This window comes from Macaca nemestrina, chromosome 18, assembly GCF_043159975.1.
Source record: "Macaca nemestrina isolate mMacNem1 chromosome 18, mMacNem.hap1, whole genome shotgun sequence".
Lineage (NCBI taxonomy): Eukaryota > Metazoa > Chordata > Mammalia > Primates > Cercopithecidae > Macaca > Macaca nemestrina.
In genome coordinates, this window is record NC_092142.1 from 27,868,597 (window position 1) to 27,886,421 (window position 17,825).

The following is a 17,825-nucleotide window of genomic DNA, read 5'->3' on the forward strand; positions in this document are numbered from 1 at the left end:
CACGCCTGTAATTGCAGCACTTTGGGAAGCCGAGGTGGGAGGATCACTTGAGCCTAGGAATTCAAGACCAACCTAGTCAACATAGTGAGGCAATTTTTGTTTTGTTTTGTTTTGTCTTGTTTTTGAGACGGAGGTTTGGTCTTGCCGCCCAGGCTGCAGTGCAATGGCACGATCTTGGCTCACTGCAACCTCTGCCTCCTGGGTTCAAGTGATTCTCCTGCCTCCCTAAGTGCTGGGATTACAGGTGTGACACATTGTGCCTGGTCAAAAAAAATTTTTTTTTTTTTTTGAGACGGAGTCTCATTCTGTCGCCCAGGCTGGAGTGTGGTAAGGTGATCTCTGCTCACTGCAAGCTCCACCTCCTGGGTTCATACCATTCTCCTGCGTCAGCCTCCCAAGTAGCTGGGACTACAGGTGCCCGCCACCACACCCAGTTAATTTTTTGTATTTTTTAGTAGAGACAGGGTTTCACCATGTTAGCCAGGATGGTCTCAATCTCTTGACTTCATGATCCGCCCGCCTTGGCCTCTCAAAGTGCTGCGACTACAGACATGAGCCACCGCGCCTGGCTTTTTTTTTTTTTTTTTTTTTAAGATGGAGTTTCACTCTTGTCGCCCAGATTGGAGTGCAATGGCACGATCTCAGCTCACTGCAATCTCTGCCTCCCAGGTTCAAGTGATTCTCCTACCTTAGCCTCCCGGGCAGCTGGGACTACAGGTGCCCGCCACCACGCCCGGCTAATTTTTTGTATTTTCAGTAGAGACGGGGTTTCACCATCTTGGCCAGGCTGGTCTCAAACTCCTGACCTCTTAATCCACCCACTTCGGCCTCCTGAAGTGCTGGGATTGCAGGCATGAGCCACCATGCCCAGTCTAAAAAAATTTTTAAGTTAGCTGGGCGTGGGGGCGTGCACCTGTAGTCCCAGCCACTCTGGAGGCTGAGGCGGGAGGATCACTTGAGCTGCAGTGAACCAAGATTGCCACTGCACTCCAGCCTAGGTGACAGAGTAAGACCCTGTCTCTAAAATAAATACATAAATAAATATTACTTTTTTGAATTATGTCAATAACAAAACAAATTATTATCCCTATTTTATGGATGAGAAAACCAAGACTTAGCAATGTTAGCAAACTTGTCCATGGTCTCCACCTAGCCCACCAGCTACATGTCCCACACAGGAATGAACAATAAACATATTGAAAAAAATAGGCTAATATGATTGCCTGTAATAAGAAATACTTATTCCAAAATAGAATTTAAAAAATAGGATAATATGATTACCTGGAATAAGAGAAACTTTCTGAAGCAAGACACACAAATATAGAAACCATAAATGAAGAAGGTTGATAAATTTAATTATTTAAAATTTAAAACCTCTGTATAATAAGACACCATGTGAGTGAGAAGTTGGAGAAAATCGCTGCAGTCTATATACACCGTCAAGGGATTAGAAGCTGCTAACATTTTTTGTTTTGTTTTGTTTTGAGACGGAGTCTCACTTTGTCACCTAGGCTGGAGTGCAGTGGGTCCCTCTCAGTTCACTGCAACCTCGGGCTCCCAGGTTCAAGCAGTTCTCCTGCTTCAACCTCCCAAGTAGCTGGGATTACAGGCGCTTGCCAACACCCAGCTAATTTCTTTTGTATTTTTAGTAGAGACAGGGTTTCACCATGTTGGTAGGCTGGTCTTGAACTCCTGACTTCAAGTGATCCACCCGCTCGGCTTCCCAAAGTGCTGGGGTTACAGGCATGAGCCACCGTGTTTTGTTTTTTACTAAGGTAAAATTTACATATAGGCTGGGCGTGGAGGCTCATGCCTGTAATCCCAGCACTTTGGGAGGCCGAGGCGGGCGGATCACAAGGTCAGGAGATCGAGACCATCCTGGCTAACACGGTGAAACCCCGTCTCCACTAAAAATACAAAAAATTAGCCAGGCGTGGTGGCAGGCGCCTGTAATCCCAGCTACTTGGGTGGCTGAGGCAGGAGAATCACTCAGGAAGCAGAGGTTGCAGTGAGCCAAGATTGTACCACTGCACTCCAGCCTGGGCAACAGAGTGAGACTCTGTCTCAAAAAAACAAAAAACAAAAAACAAAAAAAGCTAAAATGGCAAGTTTTATATTATATATATTGTTTACCCCCACACACACACACACACAAAATCAGGCACATACTCCTCTAACGACACTTACAGTCTATTAAGTGAATGTGGGCATTTTAAAGAAAAAAAATAACTATATGTGGTTACAGAATCAGGATAGTAGTTGTCTATGGACACGGGCAGTGGGGACTGACTAGAAAGGGGAGGGAAGGAAGTTCTTGGAGTGCTAGAAGTGTTTTATGTCTTTTTTTTTTTTTCTTGAGATGGCGTGAGCCACCACGCCCAACCCGTGTTTTATGTCTTGATTGGGGTGTTTAGATAAGCATTACATTTGTCAAAACTCAAGAAATTTTATACTTTAAGATCTGTGCATTTCACTATATGTAAATTTTGTTTTGTTTTGTTTTTTGAGACGGAGTCTCGCTCTGTTGCCTGGGCTGGAGTGCAGTGGTGCGATCTCGGCTCACTGCAAGCTCCGCCTCCTGGGTTCACGCCATTCTCCTGCCTCAGCCTCCCGAGTAGCTGGGACTACTATCTGCCACCATACCTGGCTACTTTTTTGTATTTTTAGTAGAGACGGGGTTTCACCATATTGGCCAGGCTGGTCTTGAACTCCTGACCTCAGGTGGTCCACCCGCCTTGGCCTCCCAAAGTGCTGGGATTACAGACGTGAGCCACCGCACCTGGCCATTTTAGCTACTTTTAAGCGCATAGTTCAATGTATTAATTATATTCACAATTTTGTGCAACTGTCACCACTATTTTCAAAACTTTTTCATCACTCCAAACAGAAATTCTGTAACATTAAGCAATAACTTTCTTTTTTTTTTTCCTGGGGAAAAAAAATGGATCATTTATTATATAAAAACATGATTGGCAGAATACAGAAAAACTGTTTCTTTTACCTTTACATATTTATTACAAACACCAAACTGTAACAATTGGAAGAATGAATTTCAAACTACCCAAAATTATTCATTTGGTGAAATTATTCAAGTCATGAATGCTAAGTAAATAGATGCACTTCAAAATATGCGAAGCGTGGCTGAGTGCAGTGGCTCACACCTGTAATCCCAGCACTTTGGGTGGCCGAGGCAGCCAGACTACCTGAGGTCAGGAGTTCGAGACAAGCCTGGCTAACATGGTGAAATCCTCACTGTACTAAAAATACAAAAATTAGCCATGCATGATGGCGGGTGCCTATAATACCAGTTACTTGGGAGGCTGAGGCAAGAGAATCACTTGAACCCGGGAGGCAGAGGTTGCAGTGAACTGAGATCAAGCCACTGCACTCCAGCCTGGGTGACACAGCAAGACTCTGTCTTAAAAAAAAAAAAGTAATACACCACATTGATAGAATGAACTAGGGAGAAAACACATGGTCATCTCAATTGATGCAGAAAGGCTCTGAAAAAATGAACGCCCTTTCATGATTTTATTTATTTATTTATTTATTTATTTATTTTGAGATGAGTTTCGCTCTTGTTGCCTAGGCTAGAGTGCAATGGCGTGATCTTGGCTCACCACAACCTCCGCCTCCCAGGTTCAAGCAATTCTGCCTCAGCCTGCTGAGTAGTTGGGATTATAGGGATGCGCCACCATACCTGGCTAATTTTTTCATATTTTAGTAGAGACGGGGTTTCTCCATGTTGGTCAGCCTGGTCTCGAACTTCTGACCTCAAGTGATCTGCCCACCTCGGCCTCCCAAAGTGCTGGGATTACAGGCGTGAGCTACCGTGCCCGGCCAACACCCTTTCATGATTAAAACTCTCAATAAACTAGAAATACACAGGAACGTCCTCAAAATGATAAAGGCTATAAATCACAGCTAACATCATACTCAACAGGGAAAGACTAAAAGCTTGTCCCCTCAGACCAGGAACAAGACAAGGATGCCTGCTCTCATCACTTCTATTCAACATAGTACTAGAAGTTCTAGGCAAAGCAATTCGCCAAGAGGAAATAAAAGACTTCCAAATTGGAAAGGAAGAAATAAAAGGATCTCTTTTCACAGATGATATAATTATATATAGAAAATCGTAAGGAATCCACACAAAAATTTTAGAATTAAGTTCAGTAAAGTTGCAGGACACAAAATCAATTCAGTTTTTACACACTTGGAGCAAACAATTTTAAAAGGAAATTTAAATAATTTCCTTTGCAATAGTATCAAAAGAATAAAATACTTAGAAAGAAATTTAACCAAGGAGCTCAAAGATTTGTACACTGAAAATTACAATATACTGCTGACATAAATTAAAGAAGACCCCCAAAAGAGAAAACATCCCACATTCATGGATTGAAGGACTTAATAGTGTTAAGATGGCAATACTACCCAAAGCGATCTGCAGTTTCAATGCAAATTCCTAACAAATCATATCAAATCCCAATAATGGTTTTTAAAGAAATGGAAAAACCCATCCTAAAATTCATACAGAATCTAAAGGGATCCTCAATAGCCAAAACAGTCTTGAAAAAAAAACCGAAGGACTCAATTTCCTGATTTTAAAACTTACTACAAAGCTATCATAATCAAAACAGTGTAGGGGCTGGGTGCAGTGGCTCATGCCTGTAATTCCAGCACTATGGGAGGCCAAGGCAGGTGGATCACCTGAGGTCAGGAGTTTGAGACCAGCCTGGCCAACATGGCGAAACCCCATCTCTACTAAAAATACAAAAATTAGCTGGGTGACGAGTGCTTATAATCCCAGCTACTCGGTAGGCTTAGGCAGGAGTATCGCTTGAACCCGGGAGACGGAGGTTGCAGTGAGCCAAGACTGCGCCACTGCACTCCAACCTGTGGGATAGAGCTAGACTCTGTCTCAAACAAACAAACCAACAAAAACTGTAGTGGGGGCAGGTGTGGTGGCTCATGCCTGTAATTCCAGCACTTTGGGAGGCCGAGGCGGGAGGATTGCTTGAGGCCAGGAGTTCAAGACCATCCTGGGCAACATGGTGAAACCCAGTCTAAAAATAAAAAAATTTAGCTGGGAGTGGGTGCAAGCGCCTGTAATCCCAGGTACTCGGGAGGCTGAGGCACGAGAATTGCTTGAACCTGGGAGACAGAAGTTGTAGTGAGTCAAGATTTGGCCACTGTACTCCAGCCTAGGTGACAGAGTGGCAAAAACAAACAAACAAACTAACAAACAAAAAACAATGTAGTGGGAGGTCAGAGCAAGATGGCAGAATAGAAGCCTCCTCAGAACCATCATAAGAACCAAAAATCAGGTGAGTGGTCACAGTAGCTGATTTTAACTTCATATCACGGAAAGAGGCACTGAAGAGGGTAGGAAAAACAGTCTTTTTTTTTTTTTTTTCTTTTTTTTTTTTGGATACAGAGTCTCCCTGTCACCCAGGCTGGAGTGCAATGGTGTAGTCTCGGCTAACTGAAACCTCTGCCTCCCAGGTTCAAGCTATTCTCCTGCCTCAGCCTGCCTAGTAGCTGGGACTACAGGCATGCGCCACCATGCCTGGCAAGTTTTTGTATTTTCAGTGAGACGGGGTTTCACCATGTTGGCCTGACCTCAAGTTATCTGACCTCAAGTGACTCCTGACCTCAAGTGATCCGCCTGCCTTGGCCTCCCAAAGTGTTGGGATTACAGGTGTGAGCCACCGCGCCAGCCAGGAAAGACAGTCTTGAATCATTGACACCACTCCTCCCCCACCCCCTAGCAGTAGCTGCATGGCACAGAGAGAAACTGTGCACTTGGAGGAGAGAGAGCACATGGACTGGGGGATTTGGCACATTGAACTGAGGGACTTGGCAATGAACTCAGTGCTGCCCTGTCACAGTGGAGAGCAAAGCCATGCTGGACTCAGCCAGTGCCTTCCCAAGGAAGGAGCATTTGTATCAGCCTGAACCAGAGGGGAATTGTCCATCCTAGTGGTCAGAACTCAGGTTGTGGCAAGCCTTGCCACCACAGGCTAAAGTGCTCTGGGGTCCTAGATAAATTTGAAAGGCATTTTAGGATACAAGGACTGCAACTTCTAGGCAAGTCCTAGTGCTGGGCTGGCCTTAGAGCCAGTGGACTAGGAAGGCACATGACCTAGCTAAACACTAGCTGGGGCAGCTAAAGGAGTGCATGTACTACCCTTCCCCCAATCCCAGGTGGCATAGCTCACAGCAAAGAAAGTAACTCCTTCCTTCTGCTTGAGGAGAGGAAAGCAAAGAGTAAAGAGGGCTTTATCTTGTATCTTGGATAGCAGATCAGCCACAATAGGATAGAGCACCAGGCAGAGTCATAAGGCCCTCATTCCAGGTCCTAGCTCCTGGATGACATTTTTAGACACACGCTGGGCCAGAAGGGAGCCTGCCGTCCTGAAGGGAAGGACCCAGTCCTGGAAGGACTTATCACCTGCTGACTAAGGAGCCCTTGGTCCCTGAATAGCCAACAGCGATACCCAGGTAGTATCTGTGGACCTTGAATAAGAGTCTGAGTTGTGCTGGCTTCAGGTAAGGCCCAGCACATTACCAGCTGTGGTGGCTCTGGTGAAAGACTACTGCTTGAGAAAAGCGGAGAGAAGAGTAAAGGGAACTTTGTCTTGCACCTTAGGTACCAGCTCGGCCACAGTGGGGTAGAGTACCAACCAGATTTTTGGGGCCCCCAAGTCCAGACCTAAGCTCTTGGACAACATTTTTGGACCTGCCGTGGGCCAGAGGGGAACCCACTGCCCTAAAGGGTGAGTCCCAGGCCTGAGAGCATTCACCACAAGTTGACTTGAAGAGCCCTTGGGCTTTAAGTGAGTGTTCAGAACTCTCTGTGGGCCAGTGGTGGTGGTGGCCACTGGGAGAGGCTCCTCTGTCCATGGAAAGGGGAAGGTAGAGTGGGAGGCACTTTGTCTTGTGGTTTGAGTCCCAGCTTAGCTGCAGTAGAATAGACCACCACGTAGATTTCTAAGGTTTTTGACTCTAATCTCTGGTTCCCAGACAGCATCTCTGGACCCTCCCAGGGCCTGGGGAAACTCACTGCCCTGAAGGGAAAGATAAAAAGCTGACTGGTGGCCCCAGCTGCTGATTGTAGAGCCCTAGGGCCTTGAGTGAACACAGGTGGTATCCGGGTAGTGGTTACAGTGGGCCTTGGGTGAGACCCACTGCTGTGCTGGCTTCAGGTATGACCCAGCACAGTCCCAGTGGTGGTGGTCATAAGAAGGCTTGCATCACCCCATTCCTAGCTCCAGGAAGCTCAGCAAAGAGACAGAGACTCCATTTATTTGGGAGATGGTAAGGAAAGAGAACAAGAGTCTCTGCCTAGCAATCAGAGAATTCTTCTGGATCTTATCTAGGACTACCAACGTGGTACTTACATGAGTCCACAAGAACCACAGTGTTATTGGGCTTGGAGCTCAAGTCTCTTTGAATACATGGAAAGTCTTCCCAAAAAAGATGGGCACAAACAAGCCCAGACTGCAAAGACTACAATAAATACCTAACTCTTCAATGTGCAGATACCGATGAACATCCACAAGCATCAAGACTATCCAGGAAAACATGACCTCACCAAATGAACCAAATAAGCCACCAGGGACTAATCCTGGAGAAACACAGATGGGACCTTTCAGACAGAGAATTCAAAAAAGACATTTTGAGGAAACTCAAAGAAATTCACAGTAACACAGAGAAGGAATTCAGAATTCTATCAGATAAATTTAACGGAGATTGAAATAACTAAAAATAAGCAGAAATTCTAGAGTTGGAAAATGCAATTGACATACTAAAGAATGCATTAGAAAGTGAGGTGACTCACACCTGTAATCCCAGCACTTTGGGAGGCCGAGGTGGGTGGATCACCTGAGGTCAGAAGTTTGCGACCAGCCTGGCCAACAAGGTGAAACCCCATCTCATCTAAAAATACAAAAATTAGCTGGGCATGGTGGCACACACCTGTAATCCCAGGTACTCAGGAGGCTGAGGCAGGAGAATCATTTGAGCCTGGGAGGCAGAGGTTGCAGTGAACCGAGATTTCACCACTGCACTTCAGCCTGGGCAACAGAGTGAGACCCTGTCTCAAAAAAAAAAAAAAAAAAGAAAGAAAGAAAAAGAAAAGAAGAATGCATTAGAGTACCTTAATAGCAGAACTGATCAAGCAAAAGAAAGAATTAGTGAGCTTGAAGGCAGACTATTTGAAAATACATAGGCAGAAGAGACAAAAGAAAAAAGAATAGAAAATAATGAAAAATACCTACGAGATCTAGAAAATAGCCTCAAAAGGGCAAATCTAAGAGTTATTAGCCTTACCAGAGGAGGTAGAGAAAGAGATAAGGGTAGAAACTTTTTTCAAGGAATAATAACAGAAAACTTCTAAAACCTAGAGAATCAACATTCAAGTACAAGGTTATAGAACACCAAGCAGATTTAGCCCAAAGAAGACTACCTCAAGGTGCTTAATAATCAAACTCTCAAATGTCAAAGATAAAGGATCCTAAAAGCAGCAAAAGAAAAGAACCAAATAACATACAATGGAGGCTGGGTGCAGTGGCTCACACCTGTAATCCCAGAACTTTGGGAGGCCGAGGCAGGCAGATCATTTGAGGTCAGGAGTTTGAGACCAGCCTGAGCAACAGGGTGAAACCACATCTCTACTAAAAATACACACACACACACAAACAGGCATATTGGTGCATGTCTGTAGTCCCAGTTACTCAGGAGGCTGAGGCAGGATAATCGCTTTAACCTGGGAGGTGCAGGTTGCAATAAGCTGGGATTGCGCCATTGCACTCCAGCCTGGGCGGCAGAGCAAGACTCCATCTCAAACAAACAAACAAAACAATGGATCTCCAATTCCCATCTGGCAGCAGACTTTTCAGTGGAAACCTTACAGGCCAGAAAAGAATGGCATGACATATTGAAAGTGCTAAAAGAAAAAAAAAAAAAATTACCCTAGAATAGTATATCTGGTAAAAATATTCTTCAAAAAGGCCGGGCGCAGTGGCTCACGCCTGTAATCCCAGCACTTTGGGAGGCCGAGGCGGGTGGATCACCTGAGGTCGGGAGTTCGAGACCAGCCTGACCAACATGGAGAAACCCCGTCTCTACTAAAAATACAAAATTAGCTGGGCGTGGTGGCACATGCCTATAATCCCAGCTACTAGGGAGGCTGAGGCAGGAGAATTGCTTGAACCTGGGAGGCAGAGGTTACGGTGAGCCGAGATCGTGCCATTGCACTCCGGCCTGGGCAACAAGAGTGAAACTCTGCCTCAAAAAAAAAAAAAAAAAATTCTTCAAACATGAAGGAGAAATAAAGACCTGCCCAGACAAACGAAAATGAAGGATTTCATGAACACCAGACCTGTTCTACAAGAAATGCTAAGGGGAGTTCGTCAATCTGAAAGAAAAGGATGTTCATGAGCAATAAGAAATCATTTGAAGGTACAAAATTCACTGGTAATAGTAAGCACACAGAAAAATACAGAATATTATAACACTGTAATTTTGGTATATAAACTACCATTATCTTCTTTTTTTGAGATGGAGTTTCACTCTTGTTGCCCAGGCTAGAGTGCAATGGTGCAATCTTGACACACCTCCTCTTCCCAGGTTTAAGCAATTCTCCTGCCTCAGTCTCCCGAGTAGCTGAGATTATAGGCACGCACCACCACACTCAGCTAATTTTGTATTTTTAATAGAGACAGGGTTTCTCCATGTTGGTCAGGCTGGTCTCGAACTTCTGACCTCAGGTGATCCACCCACCTCAGCCTCGCAAAGTGCTGAGATTACAAGCATGAGCCACTGTGCCCGGTCAACTACTCTTATCTGAAGTAGAAAAGCTAAACAATGAACCAATAAAAAATAATAACTACAACATTTCAAGGCATAGTACAATAAGACATAAAGGGAACCAAATTAAAAAGCAGTGGGGGCCGGGTGCAGTGGCTCATGCCTGTAATCCCAGCACTTTGGGAGGCTGAGGCGGGTGGATCACGAGGTCAGGAGATCGAGACCATCCTGGCTAACACGGTGAAACCCCGTCTCTACTAAAAATACAACAACAACAAAAAAAATTAGCCGGGCTTGGTGGCAGGCACCTGTAGTCCCAGCTACTTGGGAGGCTGAGGCAGGAGAATGGCGTGAACCCGGGAGGCAGAGCTTGCAGTGAGCCGAGATTACACCACTGCATTCCAGCCTGGGCGACAAAGCGAGACTCTGCCTCAAAAAAAAAAAAAAAAAAAAAAAAAAAAAAGCAGTGGGGGCTGGGCACGGTGGCTCACACTTGTAATCCCAGCACTTTGGGAGGCTGAAGCGGGTGGATCACGAGGTCAGGAGTTCAAGACAAGCGTAACCAATATGGTGAAACCCCGTCTCTACTAAAAATACAAAAATTAGCCAGCTGTGATAATGCGCACCTGTAGTCCCAGCTACTTGGGAGGCTGAGGCAGGAAAATTGCTTGAACCACGGAAGGCAGAGGTTGCAGTGAGCTGAGCTCACGCCACTGCACTCCAGCCTGGGCGACAGAGTGAAACTCCATCTCAAAAAAAAAAAAAAAAAAAGCAAAACAGAGTAGATGAAGTTAAAGTGTAGAGTTTTTATTATTTTTCATTTTGCTTTTTTGTTTATGCAGCCAGTGTTAAGTTGTCATCAGTTTAAAATAATGGGTAATAACATAGTATTTGGCTGGGCATGGTAGCTCACGCCTATAATCCCAACACTTTGGTAGGCTAAGGCGGGAAGATCACTTTAACCCAGGAGTTCAAAATGTTACTCATTTTGCCTGGGTAATGGCAAAATATTGACTCCACAAATAAAAAAAATTAGCTGGGTGTGGTGGCATGCACCTGTAGTCCCAGCTTCTAGGTAGGCTGAGGCAGGAGAATCACTTGAACTCAGGAGGCAGGGGTTGCAGTGAGCTGAGATTATGCCATTGCCCTCTAGCCTGAGTGACAGAGCAAGACTCTGTCTCAAAAAAAAAAAAAAAAAAAAAGATCGTCTTGACGAAGTGGAGTTTCTCCCAGGGATGCAAGGATGGTTCAACATACACAAATCAATTAATGTGATACATCATATCAACAAAATGAAAGACAAAAACCATACGATCATTTCAATTGATGTTGAAAAAGCATTTGATAAAATTCAACACTACTTCATAATAAAAACCCTCAAAAAACTGGGTATAGAAGAAACATACCTCAACATTATAAAAACCATGTATGACAGACCCATACTGAATGGGTAAAAACCTGAAAGACTTTCCTCTAAGATCTGGAACACCACAAGGATGCCTACTTTCACCACTGTTACTCAACAACACTGTCACTTCCCAAGCTGGAAGCCTTTGCTAGAATAATTAGACAAGAGAAAGAAACAAAGGGCATCCAAATTGGAAAGGAAGAAGTAAAAATTATTCTTGTTTGCAGATGATAGGATCTTATATTTGGAAAAAACATAGACTCCACCAAAAAACTATTAGAACTAATAAACAGGGGACAGTCATGCCAAGCACCTTAATTCATTTTAATGGTGGAAATAATGGACACATATGCTCAGGGAGTTCAAGTCATCTCACTTATGACATATAGACAGAATGAATATGGTTTTTTTTAGCAATATGATTCTTCTTCTTTTTTTTTTTTTTGAGACGGAGTCTCGCTCTGTTCCCCAGGTTGGAGTACAGTGGTGCCATCTTGGCTCACTGCAACCTCTGCCTCCCAGGTTCAAGCGATTCTTCTGCCTCAGCTTCCTGAGTAGCTGGGACTACAGGCACACACCACCACGCCTGGCTAATTTTTGTATTTTTAGTAGAGATGGGTTTCACCGTGTTGGTCAGGCTGGTCTTGAACTCCTGATCTCATGATCTGCCTTCCTTGGCCTCCCAAAGTGCTGGGATTACAGGCATGAGCCACAGCGCCCGGCCATTCTTTTTTTTTTTTTTTTTGAGACGGAGTCTAGCTCTGTTACCCAGGGTGGAGTGCAGTGGCATGATCATGGCTTGCTGCAACCTCCGACTCCCAGATTCAAGCAATTACCCTGTCTCAGCCTCTCAAGTAGCTGGGACTACGGGCGTGCACCCCCAGATCTGGCTAACTTTTTTTTTTTTGAGATGGAGTCTCGCTGTGTCACTCAGGTTAGAGTGCAGTGACGCGATCTCAGCTCAACGTAAGCTCTGCCTCCTGGGTTCACGCCATTCCCCTGTCGCAGCCTCCCGAGTAGCTGGGACTACTACAGGTAGTCTGAGGCCTGGCTAACTTTTTTTGTCTTTTTAGTACAGATGGAGTTTCACCATGGCCAGGCTGGTCTTGAACTCCTGGCCTCAAATGATCCGCCCATCTCGGCCTCCCAAAGTGCTGGGATTACAGCCTGAGCCACTGTGCCAGGCCAGTCAATAATAATTTAATTGTATATTTTTAAATAACTGAAAGAATATAACTGGATTATTTGTAACACAAAAGATAAATGCTTATTTATTATGATGTGATTATTATGTGTTGCATGCCTGTAGCAAAGTATCTCATGTACCCCATAAATAGATATGCCTACTATGTACCCACGAAAATTAAAAACAAGAAATTTAAAAAGTTAAAACAAACAAAAGAAAAAACCCAGTGTGATGCTGACCTAAGGGTAGACAGAGAAACAAATGGAGTAGAATAGAGAACCCAGAAATAAACCCTCACATACATGGTTAACTGATTTTCAACAATTGATTTTCAACTATTTTCCCTTGTTGAAAATAGTTTTTTAGACTATTTGATGGGGAAAGCATTCATATTTTTGACAAATGTTGGTGGGCAATGGGGGAAACATGCAAAATAATGAGGTTAGACCTTTTCTGTACCCCACATAGAACGCTTAGCTCACATACAAAAAATTAACTCAAAATGGATCAAAGATCTAAACTTAAGTGCAAAAACCATAAAAATTCTAGAAGAAAATATAGGGGAAAATCTTCATCATATTGTATTTGGCAATGATTTCTTAGATATGATACCAAAAGCACAAGCAACAAAAGTAAAAATAGATAAATGGGACTTCATCAAAATAAAAAGTTTTGTGCTTCAAAGAATACCAGCCACAAAGTGAAAAGACAGCTCACAGAATGGGAGAAAGTATTTGCAAATCCTACATCTGATAAGGTACTTGTACCTAAAACATATAAATAACTCTTACAATTCAATAAGAAAAAGACAAATAGACCAATTGAAAAATGGGTAAGGAGCCAGGCACGGTGGCTCATGCCTGTAATCCCAGCACTTTGGGAGGCCAAGGCGGGTAGATCACTTGAGGTCAGGAGTTCGAGACCAGCCTGGCCAACATGGCGAAACCCCATCTCTACTAAAAATACAAAAATTAGCCAGGTGTGGTGGCGTGCGTCTATAATCCCAGCTACTCTGGAGGCAGGAAAATCACTTGAACCTGGGAGGCGGAGGTTGCAGTGAGCCAAGATTGCACCACTGCACTCCAGCCTGGGTGACAGAATGAGACTCTGAGTCTCCAAAAAAAAAAAAAAAAAAAAAAATAGGCTGAGTCTCCAAAAAAGAAAAAAAAAAAAGAATTCTGATACATACTACAACATGGATGAACCTTGAAAACATTGTGCTAAGTGGCCAGACATAAACTATAGTCACATATCATATGATTCCATGCATATAAAATGTCCAGAACAGGCAAATCTACAGGGAGATTAGGGACTGCCAGGGGCTGGGCACACAGGGGAATAGAGAATCACTGCCTAACGGGTTTGGGGGTTCCCTTTGGGGTGATGAGAATGTTTTGGAGCTAGATCAAGGTGATGCTTGCAAACATTGTGAATGTACTTAATGCCACTGAATTGTACACTGTAAAATGGTTAAATGGTAAATTTTACATTGTGTTTATTCTACTACAATTTCTTTTTAAAAACTGAGCTTATTATTTTTTCTGTTTTTTCCTTTTGAAACAGGGTCTTGTTCTGTTGTCCAAGATGGAGTGCAGTAACACGATCATGACTCACTTCAGCCTCGACCTCCTGGGCCCAAGTGGTTCTCCCACCTCAGACTCCCAAGTAGCTGGGACTACAGGCCAGCACCACCACACCTGGCTAATTGTTTTGAATTTTAGTACAGATGAGGTTTTGCTATGTTGCTCAGGCTGGTCTGGAACTCCTGGGCTCAGGTGATTCACACACCTCAGCCTCCCAAAGTGCTGGGATTACGGGCGTGAGCCACTGTGCCCAGCCTACTTTTTCTTCATTTAACTTCTCTTACTGTGTCTTCATCTCAGGTAACAGCGTGATCATCTACTCAGTCTCCCAAGCAAGAAACCTCTGAGTCAGCCTGGACTCCACCCTCTGCCCTTATTCCACACAATCCATGCATCACAGTCTTCCAGAAGCCTTCCCCTCCTCTCCATTCCCTTTGCTTCCTTCAGGCTTTCTTTGTCTCTCACCAGGACTCAGCAGTGTCTCCTCACCCTTCTCGCTGCCTCCACTTTCTCCTCCATTCAATGCACCCTCCACATTGCCTCCTGAGTTTGTTTCCTAAAAGAGCAACCTCAAGACTCAGCTGCTCTGCCTGAAGAACTCTGCTGCCTCCAGCAGAAAGCTCCACCTTTTTTTTTTTTTTTTGAGACCGAGTCTCGCTCTGTTGCCCAGGCTGGAGTGCAGTGGCACAATCAAGGCTTACTGCAAGCTCTGCCTCCTGGGTTCACACCATTCTCCTGCCTCAGCCTCCCAAGTAGCTGGGACTACAGGCGCCCGCCACCATGCCTGGCTAATGTTTTGTATTTTTAGTAGAGATGGGGTTTCACCATGTTAGCCAGGATGGTCTCGATCTCCTGACCTCATGATCCACCCACCTCGGCCTCCGAAAGTGCTGGGATTACAGGCGTGAGCCACTGCGCACGGCGAAAGCTCCACCTTTTGAAACAGATATGATCCTCCAGCTGGGGCGCCGTAGCTCACGCCTGTAATCCCAACACTTTGGGAGGCTGAGGTGAGAGGATCACTTGCACTCAGGAGTTCAAGTCCAGCCTGGGCAACACAGCAAGACCTCCACTGAAATTCAAAAAAATTAGCCAGGCGTGGTGGCTGTAAGAATTAAGGAAAGAGAAGAGAAACATGAAGGGTGGCTTGACAGTCATCAGGGATAGGTTTATTTTGAATAAACCTGAGAGGGGTGGCTGGCAGGGTTAGGTCAGAGCCACCCTCTCTTACAGACTAAGAGTTTGTAAGGATTCAGGGTGGGAGAGTTTATCAGAGGCTTGGACTGCTTCTGTGTCTCTTTGTTGTACTTATGTTGTGTTTATCTTTTTTCTGCAGCTACAGGCATATCCCCTGAGTCTGCTTTTAACTTCTATATCTTAGTTCACCTGAAGGGAAAGAAATGTGTTTATTAAGGCCCATTATTTTTTGTTTGTTTGTTTGTTTTGAGACAGTCTCTCTCTGTCGTCCAGGCTGGAGTGCAGTGGCGTGATCTCAGCTCACTGCAACCTCTGCCTCCCACATACAAGGGATTCTCCTGCCTCAGCCTCCTTAGTAGCTGGGATTACAGGTGCACACCACCATGCCCGGCTAATTTTTGTATTTTTAATAGAGATAGGGTTTCACCATGTTGGTCTGGAACCTCAGCCTCCCAAAGTGCTGGGATTACAGGCATAAGCCACCGCGCCCGGCCTAAGGCCCACTGTTTTACTGGGGCCCATTGTATGAGAGTGAAGTTTGGCAGTTACCCAAGAGACTTTGCCTCCACCTCCCTCTGTACCCAAGCTGTCTTATCTGTGTTTTACTGTCTGCTCTTTCTGTCTGCTTGTAGTTAGAAGTGATTTCCTTGAAATGCATGAGGCTAGAAAGGGAGCTGGAACTTAAAGTGGTGGTGTTTGTCCTAGATGACGGTGCTCCTGCTCCATCAGTGGCATATGGCTATAGTCCCAGCAGCTTGGGATGCTAAGGCAGGAGGATCGCTTAAGCCTAAGAGCTTGAGACTGCAGTGAACTGTGATTATGCCACTGCACTCCAGCCTGGGTGACAGAGCAAGATTCTGTCTCAAAAAATTAATAATAATAATGCATTAATTTTGAGACAGGATCTTGCTCTGTCACCCAGGCTGGAGTGCAGTGGCAGAATCTCTGCTCACTGCAGCCTTTGCCTCCCGGGTTCAAGCAATTCTTCTGCCTCAGACTCCCTAGTAGCTGGGACTACAGGCGCGCACCACCAGGCCCAGCTAATTTTTGTATTTTTAGTAGAGACGGGGTTTCGCTGTGTTGGCCAGGCTGGTCTCGAACTTCTGACCTCGAGTGATCTGCCATCTTCGGCCTCCCAAAGTGCTGGGATTACAGGTGTGAGCCACTGTGCCCAGCCTACTATTTTTTTAAGAGATCCTTCAAAACCTGGCCTTAACCCTCCTTTCCAGCATCAGCTTTCATTTTTCATTCCAGTCACATAAATGTCTCACAATTCTACCTACTCCATACCTCCATATTTTTGGCTGGTGCAGCTCTCTCTTCTTTCTGCCTTGTACACATTTTCTCTTTCTTCAAGACCAATTTCAAAGGTCACAGCCTCTGTAATGCCTTCCCCCACTCTCAGGATTGAGCTCCCATTCCCACTGAACCTCGGCGAGTCTCCACCCCTCACAGTACATAGCACCCTGCATGTTAACTCTCTTGTAGAAAAATCCCTCTCCTTTGTTTTTTATTTATTTGTTTATTTACATACAGAATCTCCCTTTGTCTCCCACGCTGGAGTGCAGTGGTGCGATCATAGCTCACTGCAGCCTCCACCTCCTGGGCTCAAGCGATCCTCCTGCCTCAGCCTCCCCAAGTAACTGGGACTACAGGCATGTGCTATCGCACTCGGCTAATTTTTAAATTTTTTGTAGAGGTGGGGTTCTCACTATGTTGTTGCCCAGGCTGATCTCAAACTCCTGCCCTCAAGTGATCCTCCCATCTTGGCCTCCCAAGGTGCTGGGCCAGGTGCTGTGGTACCATGCTAGATGGTATGTCACAGGTAGCCAGCGGTTCCTGGTAGTGACTATATTCAGAATGGCAGTTACAAGTAATCAGTTTCTTCTGCAGCAAGCACAGGGGCACAGGGAGACAGTCCTGACTCCAGGGGCTAGCACCTGTTGGGGATTCTGGGATGCCAGGGCTAGCTCCACTCCTAGGGAAACTATATTGTCAGACAGGGCAACTGAGGCAGAAACCTTGGCCAACAGAGCAGAGAAGAGGAAAGGCAGGGGTCTGGTGGGCATCAGGGTTTCCAGGGCTCATTTCGGCAGTTAGAGGAAGGCAATGGCTTTTTGGAGAACAGAGTGAAGGACATATTGTGTGGGAAATGTCAGGGATGCGGCAAGGGAGGTGAATTAGCGGGATACGAACTCCATCGCTTAGCCTAAAGCTTTTCCTGGTCTTTCCATCTTCACTGGCCAAAGCAGCTGTCATACAACTGGGTCCTTTGCTGCTATGATTCCAGGGCTGGAAGCGTCCTTAAAGATATTCCAGCCAACGCCCTGGGTAATGCTGGAATTCCTCCTAGACTTTAGGCTCGATCCACACACTCCCAGAACTAGTAAAGCCCTCAGAGACCTGGGGACCTGGTATGCAGGGCCCACTCCTGCCTCCTCTGGGGGAGTTTTCCCCACCGCCTCCTTTCTTTGCCTGGTCTAAGTCCCAGCTCCCAGAAAGAGGTCCATACCTGAGATATCTCCACTTCCTCCTCCTGCAGAGCCAGCTTAAAGTCAGGAGGCGGCACAAGGCCGCGAAGCTCCGAAATTCCTCCAGATTCCTTTGTGGTCAAGCCAGTTTCATTCAAATGAACCTTGTT

The 17,825-nt window shown here is 45.2% G+C and overlaps 1 protein-coding gene across 2 annotated transcripts in view; it reads right to left on the reverse strand.

Annotated features, from left to right (window-relative positions):
• The window catches only part of LOC105482897 (transmembrane protein 219), a 35,464-nt gene extending 17,639 nt beyond the window's left edge, over nucleotides 1–17,825 (reverse strand). Inside the window, exon 1 of one of the 2 annotated variants that reach the window (XM_071084384.1) lies at nucleotides 17,697–17,825. The gene's annotated coding sequence lies outside the window, so the exon portion shown is untranslated. The remainder of the gene's footprint in view (nucleotides 1–17,696) is intronic. The other variant, XM_071084383.1, reaches the window with a different exon arrangement.